This window comes from Mauremys mutica, chromosome 2 (assembly GCF_020497125.1).
Source record: "Mauremys mutica isolate MM-2020 ecotype Southern chromosome 2, ASM2049712v1, whole genome shotgun sequence".
In the NCBI taxonomy this organism is placed as follows: domain Eukaryota; kingdom Metazoa; phylum Chordata; order Testudines; family Geoemydidae; genus Mauremys; species Mauremys mutica.
The window spans coordinates 158,397,283-158,420,094 of NC_059073.1; the positions used below are offsets into that span (position 1 = coordinate 158,397,283).

Sequence of the window (22,812 nt, forward strand, 5' to 3'; positions counted from 1 at the left end):
TGAGAATGTAGTGATCCAGAATGTCCCCAAATACATCACTGACGAAGTGTTGCAAGGTCACAGGACCCTTAGTCAGTCCAAATGGCATTACCAGACAGTGAAAGTGTCCATAATGTGTTTTGAAATCTGTCTTCCATTTGTCTCCCACCCAAATGAATGTTAGATTGTAAATCCTTGAAGGTCTAGTTTGATGAATACCCGTGCAGGTTTCATGTGATCCAACAATTCTGGGATTAAGATTAGGGGCTACTGGTTCCAAACTCTCACTTTGTTCAGGGGCTGGTAATCTACACGAAGGCGTAGAGTCCCACCTTTCTTCTTCCCAAAAAGGGCCAGGGCAGCTGTGGGAAAATGCTTAGTAGCAAATAAACCCTTTGGACTGGTTTTCATGGCTGTACGCAGGGAGAGCCACTAGTTCTGGTTTGGACATTGCGTAAATATGGCTAAAGGCAACTTTCGCCCAAGGCTGTAGGTCAATAGGGCAGTCACAGTCTCGGTGCAGAGGCAATGTGTCCTCCTTTCTTTCGAAGATGTCCACAAAATCCTGGTATTTATCGGGAATGTTGGGTGTCAGAGCCAATAAAGGAGGAGTAGGTCTAGGGACAGAGGCTGGTTAAGGAAACCCCTACATTTTCAGTCATCTCCATCGAACCACTCCAGTTGGGGCACCACAGGGCTAGTCTCATGACCAACGCCATGGTTCACACCTGGTGTGACATGTCTCCTTTTGAATATGGGCCACTTACTTCCGGAAAACTCGCTTTTCTGCAAACAGTTGCACCATCTGATGTCAAATGCCACGTCTGATAATTAGGTCTAGTGGTTAGAGCATACGTCGCAGCTAGGTGTAGGATTGCGCCTAGGCTAAGAGTGGTGCTAGAATCAAGGTCCAGGGATGCGACAGGATCAAAACCGAGACCAGAGTCCAAGACAAACCAGAATCAGAGCCAGAGTCCAGATACAGGCGGAAGTTCGAAGCCGGGCAGTCAGAGTCTGAGGACTTGGGGAGGCTCAGGAGGAGGAGGCAAGGTTGTAGCAGTTCGGTAGTGGGGCTGGAGTGAGGCTAGAGCAGGGCAAAGATAATATGAGCCGGTGTTGGTAGCTAACATCAAGAACCGAGAGTTACAGCTAGGTCAGCAGCGAGAGACTGGTCTGAGTGTCAAACCAGTAGGACTGTTCTTGGTGTTTCCTCTGAATACTGTGTGGGTGCCTCAGTTTTGGGCTGACACTCTGTCTCCTGGCAACTAATCGCCTGGGCCCTTCCCCACTGCAAGGGGATGCTAAAGGTGTGGGAGAACAAAGAGGTCAGATGACGTCCTGGCCTGGGAAAGGAGGCTGAGGGGAGATATGATTGCTCTTTATAAATGTATTAGAGGGATAAATATCAGGGAGGGAGAGGAATTATTTAATCTCAGTACCAATGTGGACACAAGAACAACTGGATATAAACTGGACAGTAGGAAGTTTAAATTTGAAATTAGAAGAAGGTTTCTAACCGTTAGAGGAGTGAAGTTCTGAAACAGCCTTCCAAGGGGAGCAGTGGGGGCAAAAGACATATCTGGCTTCAAGACTAAGCTTGATAAGTTTATGGAGGGGATGGTATGATGGGATAGCCTAATTCTGGCAATTAATTGATCTTTGATTATTAGCAGGTAAATATGCCCAATGGTCAGTGATGGGATGTTAGATGGGGTGGGCTCTGAGTTACTACAGAGAATTCTTTCCTGGGTGCTGGCTGGTGAGTCTTGCCCACATGCTCAGGGTTTAACTGATCGCCATATTTGGGGTTGGGAAGGAATTTTCCTCCAGGGCAGATTGGCAGAGGCCCTGGAGGTTTTCCCCTTCCTCAGCAGCGTGGGGCACGGGTCACTTGCTGGAGGATTCTCTGCACCTTGAGCTCTTTAACCACGATTTGAGGACTTCAGTAACTCAGACATAGGTTAGGAGTTTGTTACAGGAGTGGGTGGGTGAGAGTTTGTGGCCTGCATTGTGCAGGTCAGACTAGATGACCATAATTGTCCCTTCTGACTTTGTCTATGACTTCTATGAATTCTATGAAAGGAACTCAGCAGAGAAGGAGGGGCTGGAGGGGGTTTCAGTTGGGAGCTGGCTGGGGACGGGAAGTGAGGGCAGATGGGGTTGTCTGGCTCACTGGGCCCCCGGATGGACCCGGCTGAGGGGTCCCATTCTCTGTACCTACAAGCTCTGTTTTAGACCGTGTTCCTGTCATCTAATAAACCTCTGTTTTACTGACTGGCTAATAGTCAAGTCTGATTGCGAAGTGGGGGTGCATGCAGAACCCTCTGGCTTCCCCAGGACCCCGCCAGGGCAGACTCGCTGTGGGAAGCACACGGAGGGGCTTATGCTGAATGCTCCCATCTCAGACCCAGGAAGATGAAGCCATGTAAGCTTCTTGCCCTGAAGACAGTCTGCTCCAGGGGAGAGGAGGCTCCCCAAAGTCCTGACTGGCTTTGTGGGGAGCAGTTCCAGAGTATGAGTGATGTGTCCTCTTCATTATTTACCATTCCCCAAGCTTTCTGTCATTGGAAGATTTTACAGTGATGATTGTGTATTTGCTTACAAGTCAGTGATCAAAATGTTAGTGTACATCCAAGAATCAATCCCTGCAGGACCCTACTAGAAAGACACCCACTCGACAATGATTCCTTATTTACAATTACGTTTTGAGACCTATTAGGTAGCCAGTTACTAAGGGGTGGAGTCCAAGGTGGGACATTTTTCTGCCAACTTACCTTCTGTTTTACGAGCCTAGAGCTTGGCTGGCAACATATGGATCAGATTGAACAGGTTCCAGCCCTCACTGAGAATCTTACCTTCTACCCAGGGAATGTCTGCTTTCTACAAAATCAACATAGAAAGGAGAACACTCCCAAATATGCTCCTCCTTAGCACTCAGGTGCGTGACCACAAATCCTCCTTTAGTCCTCTAGGAGAGACCGCGAGAAGCAGGCTTCCTGCAGCAAGGCTACAGGGGTCTCCGAGGTTCCCCCTACCCTGCATCCCTGTCCTGCCTGCCTGAGGTTAAGGGTGCTGTGTGAGGTCACAGCCTCCTCACCACCTTTGCCCAATAGGCTAAGTTCCTCCCAAAGGCCCTTGTGAAGTCACTGCCACACGCACCTCTGCCTTGCAGGGCTGATGTCTGCTCTCTTGGGTGAAAGCTTCACCCACCAGCACGAGGCTTATCAAAAAAGCAGATCTCACCAGTGGGTCCTGGGCTCGCAGACAGAAGGGGGAGAGAACAATGAGGAAACAGCCACAGGCAATAGAGAGCTGAGACACAAGGCTACAGGGCGAGTCTCTACAAGGGAGCTGCTGTCCTAGGCTGGATTGTTCTCACGGCCTAAGGGAAAGGACCTGGCTTGCCGAGTGGAACATCTTTGCATTCCCTAGGGGACCATCTCTGGAGATAGATGCAAGGAACGGGCTGATTTCCAGAGGTGCTGAGCACTTGCAGTTCCCAGAGCTGTCAATGGGCCCTGGGGCTGCTCAGCTCCCCTGACAATCAGGTCGTAATTGTCTGATCTGGGACAGGAATCTGCTGCTCTCCTGGAGCTGGCTGGGCTCTCCCTAACAAAGCGTCCATTCTCCAAGGAGAACATTCAGTTCAACCAAACCAGCATCCCCTCTCCTTTTCGCTGGGACGCGCATCTGGGCATTGTAACCAGCGTAGGACTGAACGTCGGCCTCAAACTTCCCATGGCAAGAAAACAACCTAGAGTTATCTTAAAAATCCCCCTTCAGCACCAGAGCCTGTCAACCGGGCTAGGGACCTGAATCCCTCCGTGCGCCTTTTGTGCCCAGCTACACCATTGACTGCAGTGTGTGGGGAAACAGGCCTTAAATCTTTATCTTCTGATCCCTGAGTGCGGCACAAGCCTAGAGGTACCAAACAGGGTACAGTCGTCTCTGGGACAAGAGCACCAAGTGATGCTCAGCTACACTCTAACAAGGCCTAGATGGGAGTCCTTCCATTAGCTTCCATGGGCCTGGAATCAGAGAAGAAGCTAACTGAGATGGCGGAGTCACAGAGAATGGTGCTATTCCCATGTCTCCTGTCCCTCCTGGGGCAAAGGGCCAGCCCTCTGAGCTGAGTTTATGCAAAGACATAGATCTGTGCTGCTGTGCACAGCCCGGCTAGGTGATGTGTGGGCAGTCAGGGGAGGGTTCTGACTTACGCGTGGGCTCAGAAAATAGTGTTGTCACATGGGAGACAGGATCTTGCAGTCTGTGCTCCCTAGGATGAGATCCGTGGGGCCTGAGTGGACCACGTGCCCATAGGTGAGGAGCAGGAGCAGGAGGCTTCTCAGCTGCTTGATGGAAGCTGGCTCCTGAGAATTGCAAAGGAAAGAGTGAGGAGACGGGATGGCCTCCAGCTACTCCTAACTCACAAATGGGGCCAGGGGAGGATTTTTCACCCAGCCGGCTTAGCAACCAAAGGCTACTCTGCTGAGCTGAATTGCCTGGACTCCGAGACCCTTCCCAGCTCCCCAGGATTTGGTGGCTGAGGTGACCTGGCAGCCAAAGGGGATGCACTAGCAGCTGCTTTAATTCAGCCTAGCTCCAGAGATGTCACTGGGACTACAGTGGATTGCACAGGCCCAGAGAGTTACTGGGAAGGTGGTGGTGGTGGTGCGAGAGGAATGTCAGACACGCCAGCCCTGGTGAGTCTACCAGGAAGGTCTGTGAAATAGCCCAGATCAGGGGAAGATCAAGGGTCTGTTCTGCTGAGAAATGTGTCAGCTGGAGCTGATGGTATGGCAGTGTCTTTTGGGCCCTCTCTGAGCCTTGTTTATGGGGCTGGTGGAGCATGTCTGAGCTGCCCAGGAGATACCCCGGAGAGCTTATACAACAGGACCCACCTTCCCCCCTGGATCCACCCCATTGTGCTGTGATTGCAGCTCCATGTAGGAGTAAGGAAAGGGCTCCCTTCACGGAGGCTGAGCCACTGCTTGGAAATTCAGCTCTTCACTGAACAGGCTTCTGGGAAGCAGAGTCCTCCCTGGCAGGTCCCTTTACCTGCAAAGGCTGGTGAAGGGATGGATGAAAGAGCAGAGATGCTAGGTGGGACTGTACCTCCAGAGAGCCACCGGCAGAAGGCTGGAACTTCACCCTGCTGACGAACTCCTCCCAGTGCTCCAGGATGTCAAAAATCTCACCTAAGTGTTGCCTAGCACACAGCCCAAGCGCTCGGGCGAGTCTGAGAGACAGAAAGATGGCTTGTTGCTCAGCATTCCCAACCTCCAAGAGGCCAGGATGGGCTCTCCAAGTCATCGCCATGGGCATGGGTATAAGGAACATTTTTTCAATCCACTGGACCTTGTCCAAAGCAGAACATACACATGTAGCATCAGGGGATTGACAAGGAATGAGGGATCTATTGACCGTGGAGGAGCAAAGACCTCACCTCTCTTTCCTCTTCTTCTCGGAAATCAACCATCTCCACCAGAAGCCATAGCTGGGGCTTGATGCTCTCTGCTGGAAAAACCATCAGCCCGGTGCCCCAGCACTTGGAAGCTCTGCGAAAGAGACACCATCACGCTGGATGCGTTGGGCATGGCCTGGCATGCACAGAGCCACTGGGTATATAGTTCTCTGCTTCACTGGCCCCAAGCTGCCCCTGGGTAGCGACTGCTGTTCTGAACTAGGCACTGACCCCCAATTCCTTCCAGGACACCGACCTTGTCACCGGGCCGCTTATCACTGTGGGCAGCTGGCGCCTGATACTAGCAGTGAACCAGCCCAGCCAGGTGTGGTCCGAAATGAAGAAGAGAAGGTCTTCCAGAAACTGCCAGGGAAAGAAGAGCCAGTTAGAACCGAGAGGGGCCAAGAAACTGGTCCTCTCAATAGCTCCAGCCAAGAACCTACCACAGCTGGGAGGGAAGGGGAGAGGAAGAGGGAGCGTGCACTGTCACCCCCCACATCTCTCCTAATGCTTGTGAATCCTTATGAGCTGCCCCTGGTGCTTCTCCAATTGTATCTGCTGAGCTCAGCCCCTTCCTCTGTCCCAGAATGCAGTGCTGCTGAGCAGTAGCGTAGCTAGTGGGATGTATCAGAAGCAGCTGCTTCTCCTCCCCACATTTTTTAAAAAGTGTTGCCTCACGGGCTCCACTCTGAACGGCCTGCCCGGCTTCTGCCCCGCCACCGCTGATCAGCTGTGTCTCCCAGCAGGAGGGATATAGCTGATCGTGGGGCGGAAGCGGCGCCTGCAGGCCAGCACTGCCAGCAACACGGCCGAAGGAGCTGTGGGGCGGGCAGCTGCGGCAGGCCGGCGTGGAAGCAGCTCGCTTGGACCGCGCCTGGTGGGGCTCGCTGCCTTCTTCCCCCACCCCCCAAGAGGTAGGGCCAGTGCTGAGCTGGGCTGGTGCTGCACGTGGCGAGCCCCTCCCAGGCTCTCCAGGTCCCGGGGGGAGCTCCATCCCCCTCTGCACAGAGAGCGACGGGGACTCCAGCCAACTCCCATCCCCAGTAACCCCTCCCCAATCTCCATACCCCGTGTACCCCTCCCATGTACCCCGTGCCCCTGCCTTTCCCTCCCCTTCACCTCCCCTCGTACCTCCATCCTCTGCCAGCCTCCCTGTACAGCCATTGGGGGGGGGGGCAGCATGGCTGGGGGGGCACACAGCGTGGCCGCAGTGTGGCCGGAGGAGCCAGCCGAGGGGGCACGGCATGGCTGGAGGAGCCGGGGGCGTGGCCGGAGGAGGAGCCAAGAGGGGGCGCCTTTTTTATGTTTGCTTTCTCCCCCTGCTGTTAAAACCTGGCTACGCCACTGCTGCTGAGGGGCCTCTTAATCCTGCCTCATTGTGGGCGGGCTGGACTAGATGACCTCTTGAGGTCCTTCCCAGCCCTCCATTTCTCTGACCCTTACCTGCAGCAGCTGCTGCTCCCACTCCCTCTGGCAGAAGCAGGTCTTGTGATGTGGAAGAGATGGGCAGGTCAGTTTCCTTTGTGTTTAGGCCCTTCTACTGGGGAGCAGCCTACAACACGACTATTGTTTGGCAGGGGGTGGGGAGGAGCTGCCGACTCATGGGCCCCGAGCGGAATCCATGGCTCTTTGCAAATCGCTGATGGACAACAATGCTCCTCAGATCCAGAGCCCTTCACATGAAATACCCAGGAGTGCTGCTTGCCAAAATCCTTCCCCAGGGTGTGAGGGGTCAGATGAAGGTTAGATACGGTCCCAGAAAGGATCCTTCCTGTCTGGGCACAGGGGGCTGGGCTCGATGAACCAAGGGATATGATTCTGACGTGATCCTCGCTGATTCCAAGGTCACAGCATCATATTATCCTGGATTCAGAGGGAGGCCCTGGCCTCTCCCTCTCTGAGCCCAGCACCACAGTGTCCCCTCCCTTCGCTCCTGCAAGGGGAGACACTCCCTCCTCACCTTCCAGGTAGAGGAGCGTTTCCGTCATGTAGTTATCCCAGAATCAGCCCGACCCAGCCTGGAACCTGCTGATCAGCTGGAAGGGGAGGAACATGGCTGCCCTTCTGACCTATACGAAGATGCAGCGAGCACCTGGCGGACAAAGAGGCAGAGGTGGCTGTACCCCTCCCTTGCAAGGCAGTGTGAGAAGGGAGCTCCCTACAGGTGCAGGGGGAGGGCTCAGTGATGGAGGGAAGGAGACAGCAGGGAGGTGGAGCTGACAGCCAGGACAGGATTAAGATGGATATTTCAGTTGATCAGGGACACTCCATGGACCAGCTATTGGCTCCTTCCATCCTCTCACTCCTGGGCTGGCTCTAGCTCAGATGAAAGGAGACAGGATTATCCAGAGGCCGTCAGGCAGCTGCTGAGTCAGACCCTTGGCCTAGGTCACAGCAGCACAAGGGGAGCTTGAAGCAGCCCGAAAGAGGCAGCTGGGCATAAAGGGAATCCCCAGCTGCCCCTTGGCAAGGGAGGATGCTGGAGGCCAGGGGGCAGGTGGGGGCCTGCACAACAGTCCCTAAGGGCTCATTCCAGCTGGCTTCTATTGGAGCCATCCAAGGGCTGCACTAACTTGTGCTGGGGGACCTGGTCCAGCCCCAGGATCAGGGGAGCCAGGAAGGTGGCTGGCTCAGAGGGCTCGCTGGTTCTGTTAAATGCCGAGAGGTGCTGGGTCGATGTGCAATGAACAAGAGGAATGTGACGAGCCAGCTCCTCTGGGGGCTGCGGGGAGAAGAGCCACCACGCATTGCATGCCAGCTCCAGGAGTGGCCCCTTCCCACTGAGGCTAAGGAAACCTCCTGGCTGCGGGTTACTCACCAGCAGCCGAGCCAGCAGCTCCTGGGGTAGAGTGGCCCTGTGGCTTGACCGACACCCTGTGAACAGAGTGGGGACATCCCATCAGGCTCTGGAGGTTTTGCATTCGTCTCTGAGCTCTACCTGGGCCCTTGACGGCTGGCTGTGTCCTTGCAGTGAGATGGAAGCAGAGCCAAGAGCTGATCCCCACCCCCACCTGGGGGCAGACGCCTCTCGCTACAGGACTAAGAGCGGGTGGATAAGATACTGGGATTCACCTCTGTTCTCCTTGCTGCACCTCCTGGCCAAGGGCAGCCTGCCTTCCTCCTGCATCCTCTTTACCACCCTAACTGACGTCTGCAGGAGGAGAGGCAGGGCTGGTCCATAGGCTGCTGGGCTCAGCTGAAGCAGCAGCCCGGGCCATAAAACCTGCAGAGCACAGAAAAGCCATCTCAGTACAGAAATATCCTCCTCCTGCACCAGCTCTCTCTTTCCTACACTAGACAGGACCCCTGGCCTTGCCACCGCCAGCCAGACCTCTCTACCCAGCCTGAACCATGCAGTGATCCCCCCTCCCTTCACACCTGTCAGTGTCTGCCTCCAGCACCAAATCAAGTGACACATGACTGACCCCCACCCCGCCGCCTTTTGTTGAGTGTAGCCTCATCATTGGCAGCACAGTATTTCCTAACTCCAGTCTCACTTGGAAAGGCTGTGTTCTCATGGCGTGAATGCAATACACCAGCTTGATCAATAAAGAGGAGACTAGGAAACCAATCCTATCAAGTGAAGCCATAACAGGCACTCAGGGAGGTTTGAGCTCTGACCTTCACATCCCCACACAGACCTGTGCCACTTGAACCACAGACGCAATGGCTGTCTGCTGTGTGGACAGGAGCGGGACTTAACACACACTATGCCAGAGGGTTACACAACTCTTTGCTAGCCAGTATAGAAGAGTGGAGATCAGGAACCGCCGGGGATCTATCCCCACCTGTAGTAACTAAAGCACGTATATTTGGCATGCTCAATCTGAAAGACAGCGTAGCTGAGTGCACAATACTTGGGTCTGCCTTGTTAGAAATGTGTCTTCTAGTCTCAGCTCAGCCTGGAGTGACCTTGTGCAATGTTGCTGTTCAGTGTGGCTAATACTTGACTGCTCAGGCTTGGGTTCTGAGGCCTGGGTCAGTAATCAGGTCTGTGCCATGTGTGGAAACATAAGCAATAGTCAGCAGAGATGAGATGTGGATGTGGTGTCTCCCAGCTCAGTGGACTCTCCCTTGGGCACCAGGGTAGTGTGGGTGAAAGGCAGGAAATCCTGGGCTAGGGTTGGCATTTGCAAAACAAGAATGTGATGGGCTGTATAGACCCCACCCTGGAACAGCCAGGAAAAGTTAACAGAGGGACCGACAAAGAGGGACTGAGCTATGGAAGCTGCAGAACCAGCATGACTGACCACAGGGGATGCTAGAGCGGAAGAGCCCCTGTGACACCAAACCCTGGCATGCAGGGGCACTCAGCCGGTGAGTGGTCTCTGTTCCAAAGAACCAGGTCTGGCTCAGATCCAGGGTCCATTTTACCCAACCCCAGGATGTTCTGGAGCAGGGAGGCTCAGATAAATAAGTCTGGTTGGGGCCTGTCTCATCGAAAAGCTCAGACTCACAGAGGCCTGCGTCCAATGGAGAGAGGCAGGGTCACCTACATTGACCATTCTCGGGGAGTCACCCAGGGACTGCAGGGTGCTGGAGCAGAGCTGGCGGACCTCCAGCTCCATGGTGCGCCTCCCGTCTGCTTCCTCCTGAGGGTGAGAAATAAGGGAGACACCAGGGAGATTAAGATTCAGTGGAGATCTCCGTGGCACGGTAACTCTAGTGGGCATGGCAGGGGGTGAAAATGGGGCTTGAAGGGAAAAGGTGCAACCCTGGCTGTGACTGTGCCATAACCAGCCAGGTCTAGGATCCACCCCTCTGCCTGGGGAAAACTAGATCCATCATGGCTTAGGCTCCTGTAGGGTGGATGATCACAGTGGGGCGAAAGAAGGAGGAAGCCAGGGGTCCTGCCCTCCCAGCCTGAGGGACAGAGCCCAGATGGCAGCTAGGAGAGGGAGGAGAGAAAATGGGCTGGGAGGAAAAAACACTGTCTTCTATTTGTCATCATCTTCCATCAGTAGATGGAGGGCGCCATCCCCAGTTCCATCTGCTTCCCAAGCCCTATTTGCTGCCCATCGCCTGCCCCTCCCCATCTGCAGCTGCCCCTCCTTCCCTATCCCTTGATGTTCTGTCCCGTTCACGGACTCCCATCGCTAAGGTCTCTGCGGATTCTTACCGTGCTGTCGAGGGTCAGGGTGCACTGACACACCAAGAAGTCAATTAAAGGTCTTGATGCAGATTTCTCCAAGAGCCCATGCACCCCCATTGTCCGTATAAAAGAAGCAAGGGCTTCTCTGACCTGCCAGACCCAAACAGAAACAGAAATGATTTGCACACAGTGTGGAGGGACCTTGTCCCCTCCCAGTCCAGGCTGGGATCCTTTCTCAGCAGAGTGTTTGGGGAAATGCTGCTAGGCAGCCCAGAGATGGGAATGCAGCCGGAGCCCTGCTGGGATTCTTTCCCCCACCTTCTGCCCTACACTATGGAGCACTGATGGGTCATGGGTTTCGATGCACAGGGTCCCGGCAGGCTCTGCACTGGCAGGCAGACATTCGCTAGCTTTGGCCGCACTGGCCATGGTTCCAGACTCACCTGTATGCTTGTGCTCTGCAGGATTGGCCCCAGGGCTATGAACAGCTTCTCTGTATGGTGTGTCATTTCGGAAACTGTAAGAGACACAGACACACGGCTCGGCAGGGCTGATGTAAAACTGGGGTGTGCAGGGACCTGAGATCTCAGGAACCTTAGAGCAACCTCAATGTCCCTACATGACCTTGCCGGCAGGTTACCCCCATGGGTAATGTGGAAGCAGGGAAAGAATTAACAAGGATTTGAAGGGGATTTTAATGCATGTCAGTCAGTTAGCAAGAGTTAGGCTAGCTGTAATCCTAATGACGTGAGACTTGTAGAAGCAAGGATAGTGTGAGGCAAGAGGAAAAGAACTGTGTAAAAAGTTATTACGACCTTGTACTGATAACCAAATATGCAGGCTTGCGTTTTCTAGGAGTGAGACAAATAAGATAGCAGAATGGCTTATGTATAAACAAAATGCAGTTGTTGCCCATTATTGTCTGTATTATTGCTAGTTATTGTCTGTAACAAAGGTATAAAGGCTTGCTGTAATTGTTTACCAGTTGAGAGACCTGCCCGGGACTGGGGCGACCCTGTGTCCTAGGGCACTCCCTCCCTCTATTGTAATTACTAGAGAAAGAATAAAGTATTTGATTTTGCTGCACCCAAAGAAAAAGCGAGAACTGAGTTTTTCTCCGACAGTAACCATCTGCATCTGCCCACACTTGCAGTTCCAGCAGTGATTGTCCTCTCTCATTGCCGCAGCATCGGCTGAGGGGCTGCAGGACTTGGATTATCTACTGCAGACAGGTACAAATGACCCCAATGAGGCCCAGTTCTAAGCACTGTTAATTGCAAAAAAGGCCATAACACATCTAAAGACGAGGCCTGGTACCTCTGTACCATCTGTGCCATGGGCACTTCCCCAGTGTGCTGTGGATTTCCCGCTCTCTCCTCACTCACTCTGCTCTTCCTTGGCTTTTCCTTGTCCTCACTGATTGGGGCGAGCTGTCCCCTGGGTGATCCAGAGGCCTTTCGCTTGGTGCCTAAAATGAACAGAAGGAAACTAAGTTTGCTCTTAAGCAAAGTAAGCATTCATGGGATTAGAGGGAGGGTCCCCTCATGGACTGTAGCTGGTTAAAAGGCAGGAAAAAGGGTAAGAATACATTTTCAGTTTTCACAATGAGGTAAATAGTGGGGTCCCCAAAGATCTGTACTGGGGCCTTTGCTGTTCAGGGGTAAAACAGTGAGGTGGCAAAATCTGTGGATGATACAAAATTACTCACCATTCAGTCTCAAGCAGACTGCAAAGAGTTCCAAAGAGATCTCACTAAACTGGTGACTGGGCAACAAAATGGCAGATGAAATTCAGTGTTGATGAGTGCAAAGTAACGCACATTGGAAAACATAATCCCACATACAAAATGACGGGGTCTAAATTAGCTGTTACCACTCAAAAACAAGATCTTGGAGTCACTGTGGATAGTTCTCCGTAAACATCCACTCAATGTGCAGCGGCAGCCAAAAGAGCTAACAGAATGTTGGTAATCGTTAGCAAAGGGGTAGATAATGAGACAGAAAATATCATATTGCCTGTATATAAATCCATGGTATATTAGAAATGGAAAAGATACAGAGAAGGGCAACAAAAATGATTAGCGGGATGGAGCAGCTTCCATATGAGGAGAGATTAAAAAGACTGGGACTGTTCAGCCTAGACAAGGGACAACTAAGGGGAGGCATGATAGAGGTCTATAAAATCATGAATGGTGTGGAGAAAATGATTAGGGAAGTGTTATTTACCCCGACATAACACATGAACCAGGGGTCAGCCAATGAAATTAATAGGCAGTGGGTTTAAAACAAACAAAGGGAAGTATTTCTTCACACAATGCACAATCAACCTGTGTAACTCATTGCCAGGGGATGTTGTGAAGTCCAAAAGTATAATTGGGTTTGAAAAGAACTAGATAAATTCAAGGAGGATAGGTCCATTCATGGCTATTAGCCAAGATGGTCAGGGATGCAACCCCATGCTCTGGGTGTCCCTAAACCTCTGATGGCCAGAAGTTGGAAGTGGATGACAGGGGATGGACCCCTTGATAATTGCTCTGTTCTGTTCATTCTTCTGAAGCACCTGGCATTGGCCACTGTCAGAAGACAGGGTACCGGGCTAGATGGACCATTGGTCTGACCCAGCATGGCTGTTCTTATGAAGAGCCCCTGGGGAGCTGAGCTGGTAGAGGGAGCTGCCTGGTGGGTCAGTTCCCCCTTTACTGGCACCCAGGCTGCCCAGTGGTGAATCCAGTGCTGCCTTATGGCAGCAGGGCTTTAGCCCAGCGTGGGACGACACGGAGGCTGGTGGAGCGCAGGGCAGTGGCTTATGTGCATGTGCAGAGCAGGGCACAGAGCCTGGGTGGAGTCTCTTCTTGCCTTCTCAGCACTGGGGTTTTGCTGTCACTGTGGCTGCTTTCCCCACCTTTATTCCTGGCACTCAGTACTGGGCATGGGCCTACCTGGATCAGGAGGCTCAGCACAGAAAGTGCTGCAATGGCCTGCCCAGTGACTCCAGTCCCCATAGGTAACGTGTGGGGCTGATGGATTCCAGCATCTACGCAGTGTCTGTGCTAGCCCCGAGGAGGGGGAAATCTCCTGCTTGGATCCTTGTTGTCCAGGGACCCCTGACGCCTTCGGGGGACTGAAGGTTCAGATCAGCCAGGCTTCTCGTGCTTAGGAGAGGGCAGAGCTGCCCCCGGATACTCCTGGAGCCAGAGAGCTCCTCAGAGTGGGCAGCTCATGGGGGCAGGGCTCAGAGCAGCAGGGTGTTCAGGGGGGCACTGCATGTACTTTTCTCCCCAGGGTCAGTTTCCTGGGCAGGGTGGGGGGAATTTTCACATCTTTGGAGGAGCGTGTAGGTCACATCTGCAGACACTGCACCCCCCCACCTCCACCTCCACATTTGCCAGCTGGGGAACCATAGGCAGAAGTGGGGCAGCTTCTATTCTCACCCTGATCCCTTCAGTGCTGCAGGAATGGAGTCCTGCCCCCCCACCCCGCCCAGAGAGCAGGCATCCCCGCATCACCATCTCCTGCCCCCTTCTCTTCCCAGCATGGCCGTGCAGGCCCTGGTGCGGGTGCTGCACCTCAGGGGCAGTCAGCCAGCTGTGGAGCTAATGAACCAGGAGCGAGGCTGGCAGCTGCTAGAGGAGGCCCAGTCCAAGGGGTTCGCTCTCCTTAGCAGGTGAGGACAGAAGCGGGAGGAGTCACGTTCTCGCTCTGGAGCTCAGTGGGGCAGAGATGGGAGGGGGTGGCCGGGACCAGGCCGGATTCCGGCATGTGCAGGGTTGTCATGCACACGTCAGCACGAGCTCTTGTTCTCTGCCAGGGCCATGGTGATCCACCCAAAACAGGACCTGAGGAGCATCCCGTGGCTCCTCCTTCCCAGCCTCCAGGCTAGCCAGGAGGGCGAACGCATGGCCTGCACTGTCCTGTTGGCAGAGGTGAGCCTGGATCAGGGAGGGGGGCGGGAGCATTAACAAGGCCCAGAAGCTGATGGAACAGGAGGCCAATAGCTGGTCAGCCAATAAGAGATGGTCCCGGTGGTGTATTGCTTGTAAATTAGTCCCTCTGCTGGGGGCTCTGTGGTGGGGTTTGGGAGCACCCCACTGGAACCAGAGGGAGCGCTCTGCCCTGCTCGTGTCACTTCTGTTAAGCTCAGCTGAAGCCAGCCTCTCGTGAACAGCAGTCGGTACGGATCTAAGTCACCACTGGCCCCTGATCATAAAAAATTCAGCAGCCTCACTAGAAGCTGATGCTGCATCACTGACTACCAAGTTCAATGAATGAGAACTGCATGGAACAAAAAAAGCTCAAGCGTTTAACTCTCAGATCGAGTCTGGACTCCTCTGTTCTTTCCTCTCATGTTGGCACCATTATCATAGCCCTGACCTCTCATGTCAGCTATCGCAATTCCCATATCTTCCAGCTTTTCAAGAAGCACATTTCTCAGACCAGCTCCTGTAGTATCAATGTCAATACATTCTAGAAAATGCTCTCTGACGGTCACTATTGCAGGGACATTTTCACTAGGTTCTGTTGTTACAAAACACACCATTAAATTCATTTGTTCCATATGACTGCTGTCAGATGTGCAGTCCAGAATAACAGAATAATATCTTGCTGACTTAAGATCTGCCACAATCTTTTGTATGACTTTTGTTGCCAGTAACTATATGATCTCTTTTTGTATTGTTTTTCCAAGGTAGTGGTGTGTGTACATTTCTTGGGTGGTGACTCTTTTTAGATGCTCCTGGAGTACAGCATCAAACTCAGCCATCAGCTCCACAATTTTAAGGAAGTTTCCATTGTTTGGCACATACAGGAGATCTGAAGTGCCACATGGTGCTAGGTTTTGGGTAGCAAGCATTCTCACAATGACAATGAGCCTTTTCAGAACATTTTGCCAGTTAAGAGACTCTGATGCAATCTTCTCTTGATGCTGATGATCTATGGTGGCCTTTAACCTTATTCTCATCTCAAGCTCTTTCCATCTATGGAATGCTCTCTGGTGATTTGCTGCCATCTCATGGTATGCCACATTTCTAGCCAGATTTTTCCAGTCCTTTGTTCCTGTAGAACCCAATGGGGCTGGAACATTAGACTGGAAGAGTTTGCAACAAAACCAGTATGCAGCATTCTGGGTTTTTGAGTACATAAGCCATTGCCTCTCCACTTTGTCACCATTGGGGATTTCACGCCAGTAATGTGTTGGATGGAAACTTCTATTTTCATTGTCTTTGGGGAACAGGACGTTTTTCACTTGCTGTGGCCCATGCAGTACAAGGAAGTCCCTCAGGCTACTGCTCATGTGGGTCCACAGTCCTGGATCATCTTGTCTTAAGGACCAAAACTCAGTAGCAGCTGTTTCTTGTGTCTCCACCACACACTTCTCTGATCTACACTTTTCTTCAGGAATGTGCATGGTTACATCCATTTCAGATGGAGATATGGATGCTGCAGTAGATGCCAGGTCACTTGCACTCTGACTAACTGGAAGATCAGGCATCTCCTCACCACTCACATCCTCACTAGGGCCGGAAGGCTCACCGTGAACATTTGTGTCTCTGTATCTCAGGAGAGCTCCTTCCTGCTTGGATAGAAAAGCTTCCTTTGCTTGCTTTCTCTTTCTGAATGCTGCCCCAGAGGGGCGTTTTCTTCTTCTTTCACTCATGACTGTTGTTCTGTGCCAGCTATCGTGGCTCTCTTCACTCAGTTGAAGGAGACAAATAAGCAGGCTGGTAGCAGGGCCTGAGTGAGGGAAGATATCAGCATCTTAAGGGCCTAACTGGCTCCTACTACTTCAGTTGACTGCCTGTTCTCCTCAAGTGGGTTCAGGGAAGCAGCAAGAAACAGGAAACTCCCTGAGAAGCTGGTGTTAATCAGTCCAGGCTCCTGGGGGTGCTAGATTGGTACATAAGAGGCTCCTTCTCCTTTCTCTCCCTACAGCTCCTGCTGATTTCTGTTATTCCCTCTCACCAATTCTCCTGGGGGTGCTAGATTGGTACATAAGAGGCTCCTTCTCCTTTCTCTCCCTACAGCTCCTGCTGATTTCTGTTATTTCCTCTCACCAATTCTTCTGCCCTCCTTCCTCCAGCACAGCACTCCACCATCTCTGTGCATCTAGAGCACAGAGAATACATGTGCACCAGCAGCAGACACAATATTCTACACTCTGGGTCCTAGTGGCGCTTGCCCTCCCCCCCAGTCTGGCACCTGAGGAGGCTGCCTCAGTTCGCCTCATGGTAAGGCCAGCCTTGACAGCCAGGCCACGGCCCTTCCCCAGAGCGGTGAGAGGGACCCCGCCGGGGTGTGGTCCTGCTCTTTCCCTGCAGCAACCACAGGGGGGAGCCCAAGCCAGGAATCTGGGGCAGGGCAGTGGAGGTGGAGCCCAAATTGCCCATTGCTAGGCGACAGGGAGAGTCGGGACCCAGGCCCCGCCCCGGGGTGCTCACTCCCCACCGGGCCCCGGCACCGCACATGCGCAGTAGCCCAGAGGGACCAGCTCCCCCTGTTGCATGTTCCAGCTGTGGGGGTCAGTGCCTAGTTCAGAACAGCAGTCGCTACCCAGGGGCAGCTTGGGGCCAGTGAAGCAGACAACTATACCCAGTGGCTCTGTGCATGCCAGGCCGTGCCCAATGCATCCAGCTTGATGGTGTCTCTTTCGCAGAGCTTCCTCTCCAAGTGCTGGGGCACCGGGCTGATGGTTTTTCGAGCAGAGAGTATCAAGCCCCAGCTATGGTTTCTGGTGGAGATGGTTGATTTCCGAGAAGAAGAGGAAAGAGAGGTGAGGTCTTTGCTCCTCCACGGTCAAGAGATCCCTCATTCCTTGTCAATCCCCTGATGCTACATGTGTATATTTTGCCTTGGACAAGGCCCAGTGGATTGAAAAGATCTTCCTTATACCCATGCCCATGGCGATGACTTTGAGAGCCCATCTTGGCCCCTTGGCTTGTTGCTCAGCATTCCCAACCTCCATCTTTCTGTCTCTCAGGGCAGGTCTACACTAAGGGCGGGGGTTGAACTAGGGTACGCAAGTTCAGCTACGTGAATAGCGTAGCTGAACTCGAAGTACCCTAGTTCGAACTACTTACCCGTCCAGACGCCACGGGATCGAAGTCCGTGGCTCCAAGGTCGACTCCTCCACCGCTGTTTGCAGTGGTGGAGTACCGGAGTCGACCGGAGCGTGCGGGGAGTTCGAACTATCGCGTCTAGATTAGACGCGATAGTTCGAACTCCGAGAAGTCAAACTCACCGCGTCGACCCGGCAGGTAAGTGTAGACTAGCCCTCAGAGACTCACCCGAGCGCTTGGGCTGTGTGCTAGGCAACACTTAGGTGAGATTTTTTACATCCTGGAGCACTGGGAGGAGTTCGTCAGCAGGGTGAAGTTCCAGCCTTCTGCCGGTGGCTCTCTGGAGGTATGGTCCCACCTAGCATCTCTGCTCATTCATCCATCCCTTCACCAGCCTTTGCAGGAAAAGGGACCTGCCAGGGAGGACTCTGGTTCCCAGAAGCCTGTTCAGTGAAGAGCTGAATTTCCAAGCAGTGGCTCAGCCTCCGTGGAGGGAGCCCTTTCCTTACTCCTCCATGGAGCTGCAATCACAGCACAATGGGGTGGATCCAGGGGGGAAGGTGGGTCCTGTTGTATAAGCTCTCCGGGGTATCTCCTGGGCAGCTCAGACATGCTCCACGCAGCCCCATAAACAAGGCTCAGAGAGGGCCCAAAAGACACTGCCATACCATCAGCTCCAGCTGACACATTTCTCAGCAGAACAGACCCTTGGTCTTCCCCTGATCTGGCAGACTCACCAGGGCTGGCATGTCTGACATTCCCCTTGCACCACCACCACCACCACCGTCCCAGTAACTTTCTGGGCCTGTGCAATCCACTGTAGTCCCAGTGACATCTCTGGAACTAGGCTGAATTAAAGCAGCTGCTAGTGCGTCCCCTTCGGCTGCTGGGTCACATCAACCACCCAGTCCTGTTTAGCTGGGAAGATCCTGTCTCCCATGTGGCAACACTATTTTCTGAGCCCACGCGTAAGTCAGAACCCTCCCCTGACTGCCCACGCAGCACCTACCCGGGCTGTGCACAGCAGCACAGAGCTATGTCTTTGCATAAACTCAGCTCAGAGGGCTGGCCCTTTGCCCCAGGAGGGACAGGAGACATGGGAACAGCACCATTCTCTGTGACTCCGCCATCTCAGTTAGCTTCTTCTCTGATTCCAGGCCCATGGAAGCTAATGGAAGGACTCCCATCTGGGCCTTGTTAGAGTGTAGCTGAGCATCGCTTGGTGCTATTGTCCCAGAGACGACTGTACCTCTAGGCTTGTGCTGCACTCAGGGATCAGAAGATAAAGATTTAAGGCCTGTTTCCCCACACGCTGCAGTCGATGGTGTAGCTGGGCACAAAAGGCGCACAGAGGGATTCAGGCCCCTGGCCTGGTTGACAGGTTCTGGTGCTGAAGGGGGATTTTTGAGTGACTTCACAAGGGCCTTTGGCAGGAACTTAGCCTATTGGGCAAAGGTGGCGATGAGGCTGTGACCTCACACAGCACCCTTAACCTCAGCCAGGCAGGACAGGGATGCAGGGTAGGGGGTACCTAAGAGACCTTTGTAGCCTTGCTGCAGGAAGCCTTCTTCTCACGGTCTTAGTCCACTAGGAGAGAGGATTTGTGGTCACGCACCTGAGTGCTAAGGAGGAGCTTATTTGGGAGTGTTCTCCTTTCTCTGTTGATTTTGTAGAAAGCAGACATTCCCTGGGTAGAAGGTAAGATTCTCAGTGAGGGTTGGAACCAGTTCAGTTGTCCATATGTTGCCAGCCGAGCTGTAGGCTCGTAAAATAGTAAGTAAGTTGGCAGAAAAATGTTCCACCTCGGACTTCGCCCTTTAGTAACTGGCTACCTACTAGGTCTCAAAACGTAATTGTAAATAAGGAATCATTATCGAGTGGGTGTCTTTCTAGTAGGGTCCTGCAGGGATCGGTTCTTGGATGTATACTAACATTTTGATCAGTGACTTGGAAACAAATATACAATCGTCACTGTAAAATCTGCCAATGACAGAAAGCTTGGGGGAGTGGTAAATAATGAAGAGGACATGTCACTCATACAGAGCCATCTGGATTGCTTAGTTACCTGAGCACAAGCAAATAACATACATTTTAGTATGTCTGAATGTAAAGTTTCTCTTTAGGAAACAAAATATAGGCTGTGTGTACAAGAGGGGGATTCTATCCTGGGAAATAGTGACCCTGAAAAAGACTCGGGGTCATGGTAGATAATCAGCTGACTATGCGCTCCCACTGAGACACTTTGGCCAAAAGGGCAAATGCGATCTATGGACCCATACCTAGCAGAATCACAGGTAAAAGTAGAGAGGTTCTATACCTCTGTACTGGGTACTGGGGTGACCACTACTGGAATATTGTGTCCAGTTCTGGTGTCCACAATTTGAGACAGATGCTGATAAATTTGAGAGGGTTGAGAGAAGAGCCACAAGAATGATTAAAGGATTAGAAAACATGCCTTATGAAGATAGGTTCAAGGAGCTCAATCTATTTAGCTTAACAAAGAGAAGGTTAACAGATGAGCAGAAGGGAACAAATATTTGCTAATGGGCTCGTCACTTGAGCAGACAAAGATATAACAAGAGTCAATGGCTGTGAATTGAAGCTAGACAAATTCAGACTGGAATAAGGCGAACATTTTTGAACAGTCAGGGTTTGCAGCAATTAACCCAGAGTTGTAATGGATCCTCCACAACTAGCATTTTTAAAATCAATTGGTTGTTTTTCTAAAAGATGTGCTCTAATTCAAACAGGAATTATTTGGAGGGGAGTTCTGTGGCCCATGTTATACAGACTAGATGGTCAGAGTGGATCTTTCTGGCCTTGAAATCTATGACTCACTGAGGCATTTGGAATTTGTCCATTTTTTCTTCTCTTTTCCTCCTTGCCTCTTGTCTTTTCTCTTCTCTTCTTCCTGAGGAGGGTGGGGCTGTTCTCCAGCTGTCATTTTAGGAAGCCGTCACAAAGAGGTGGGGCTGGAATAGTGCGCTGACAGAGATCTCCACCAGAATGATCTCCTGTCATGACTAGTGCTGTCTTTTGGCCACCTGTTGAGAATGCTCAGCCTCCAGTCCCTGAGTGTCTCCACACTGATTGGGTGAGCTGGGGGTTATTACTGAGTTAAAAGGGATGAGCCTCAAGTTATTGTTGACTGAGTGCAGTGAGGCCTAACACTCAATTCAATGGCATTTCTTTGTCTGTAATGCAATAATTTTTGAAGACTACGTCCAATTGATTCCAGAATTTCTAGGCATCAGTGGAGAGAACCTTGTTGATTTTCGTTACAAATGGAAACCCCCGCCCCCACCACCAGGAAAGCTTGATTTCCACACTGTGCCATTTACTTGGTGCTGCAGGTAGAGGCACATTGACTGGCTGAGTTAACTCTGACGTCACAATGCTAATTCTGTGCAGTTGATTTCCATAATTGAACCCCATTGGTTAAAAGGAGTCAGCAAATGATCCTGCAGGTTTCAATAGGAGAGATGACCAAGGCAAGCCATAGAGTTAGCAATTTAGGTCAAGGTTGTTGGAGTGTGTGTGTGATGGGTGGCTGAATTACCTGAATTAAACAAGGCTCAGAGAGGGCCCAAAAGACGCTGCCATACCATCAGCTCCAGCTGACACATTTCTCAGCAGAACAGACCCTTGGTCTTCCCCTGATCTGGGCTATTTCACAGACCTTCCTGGCAGACTCACCAGGGCTGGCATGTCTGACATTCCTCTTGCACCACCACCACCACCTTCCCAGTAACTCTCTGGGCCTGTGCAATCCACTGTAGTCCCAGTGACATCTCTGGAGCTAGGCTGAATTAAAGCAGCTGCTAGTGCGTCCCCTTCAGCTGCCGGGTCACCTCAACCACCCAGTCCTGGGGAGCTGGGAAGGGCCTCGGAGTCCACGCAATTCAGTTCCGCAAAGTAGCCTCTGGTTGCTAAGCCGGCTGGGTAAAAAATCCCCCATTTGTGAGTTAGGAGCAGCTGGAGGCCATCCCGCCTCCTCACTCTTTCCTTTGGAATTCTCAGGAGCCAGCTTCCATCGAGCAACTGAGAAGCCTCCTTGTCATAAACAGATAGTTAAGGGTTAAAGTCTGTTTTACCTGTAAGACTTGTTGGTCTTTCCTTGGGTGGATTCTCAGGGAAAGGGGAGGGGGAGGTATCCCTCTGTAGTTGGATCCCGTATCTCTCCTAGGAAAAGGGGGGGGAGGAAGTTGTTTCTCCTGGGTGTAAGAACTCCATGGATTTGGGGCTCTTCCTAATTTTGGGGAAGGACTGTGTCTCAATTCACATTTCCTAATTGAGTGGTGGCAGCTTACTAGATCTAAACTAGGATTTTAGTTTAGAGGGAAACCAAGTCAGGTCCCCACATTGGAGCCCAACAGTTCCAAGTGGGGGTGAGACCTTTGACATGGTGGCATGCGGGTCCTCACCTTGAAACCCCCCAGTTTCAAGTGAGGGTAGACCCATGACACTCCTGCTCCTCACCTATGGGCACGTGGTCCACTTGGGCCCCACAGATCTCATCCTAGAGAGCACAGACTGCAAGATCCTGTCTCCCATGTGACAACACTATTTTCTGAGCCCACACATAAGTCAGAGCCTTCCCCTGACTGCCCACGCAGCACCTACCCAGGCTGTGCACAGCAGCATAGAGCTATGTCTTTGCATAAACTCAGCTCCGAGGGCTGGCCCTTTGTCCCAGGAGGGACAGGAGACATGGGAACAGCACCATTCTCTGTCACTCCCCCATCTCGATTAGCTTCTTCTCTGATTCCAGGCCCATGGAAGCTAATGGAAGGACTCCCATCTAGGCCTTGTTAGAGTGTAGCTGAGCATCATTTGGTGCTCTTGTCCCAGAGACGACTGTACCCTGTTTGGTACCTCTAGGCTTGTGCCGCACTCAGGGATCAGAAGATAAATATTTAGGGCCTGTTTCACCACACACTGCAGTCGATGGTGTAGCTGGGCACAAAAGGCACACGGAGGGATTCAGGCCCCTAGCCTGGTTGACAGGCTCTGGTGCTGAAGGGGGATTTTTGAGATAACTCTAGGTTGTTTTCTTGCCATCGGAGGTTTGAGGCCAACGTTCAGTCCCACGCTGGTTACAATGCCCAGATGCGCGTCCCAGCGAAAAGAAGAGGGGATGCTGGTTTGGTTGAACTGAATGTTCTCCGTGGAGAACGGATGCCTTGGTAGGGAGAGCCCAGCCAGCTCCAGAGAGCAGCAGATTCC

The 22,812-nt window shown here is 52.3% G+C and overlaps 2 protein-coding genes across 9 annotated transcripts in view; both read right to left on the reverse strand.

Moving 5' to 3' along the window:
• LOC123364118 overlaps nucleotides 1-22,812 on the reverse strand; it is a 110,209-nt gene that overhangs the window by 62,428 nt on the left and 24,969 nt on the right. For 3 of the 7 annotated variants that reach the window (XM_045005947.1, XM_045005945.1, XM_045005942.1), the window contains exons 1-2: nucleotides 5,095-5,220; nucleotides 4,197-4,349 (exon numbers count right to left, since the gene is read on the reverse strand). The exons of 1 other annotated variant lie outside the window; for it this stretch is intronic. The gene's annotated coding sequence lies outside the window, so the exon portion shown is untranslated. Of the gene's footprint in view, nucleotides 1-2,753; nucleotides 2,835-4,196; nucleotides 4,350-5,037; nucleotides 5,221-5,425; nucleotides 5,496-22,812 lie in introns of those variants that run through there. 3 more of the 7 variants (XM_045005944.1, XM_045005943.1, XM_045005946.1) reach the window with 3 other exon arrangements.
• Nucleotides 1-22,812, reverse strand: part of LOC123364116 (maestro heat-like repeat family member 5) — a 72,214-nt gene that overhangs the window by 33,676 nt on the left and 15,726 nt on the right. The gene's annotated exons all lie outside the window — the stretch shown is intronic.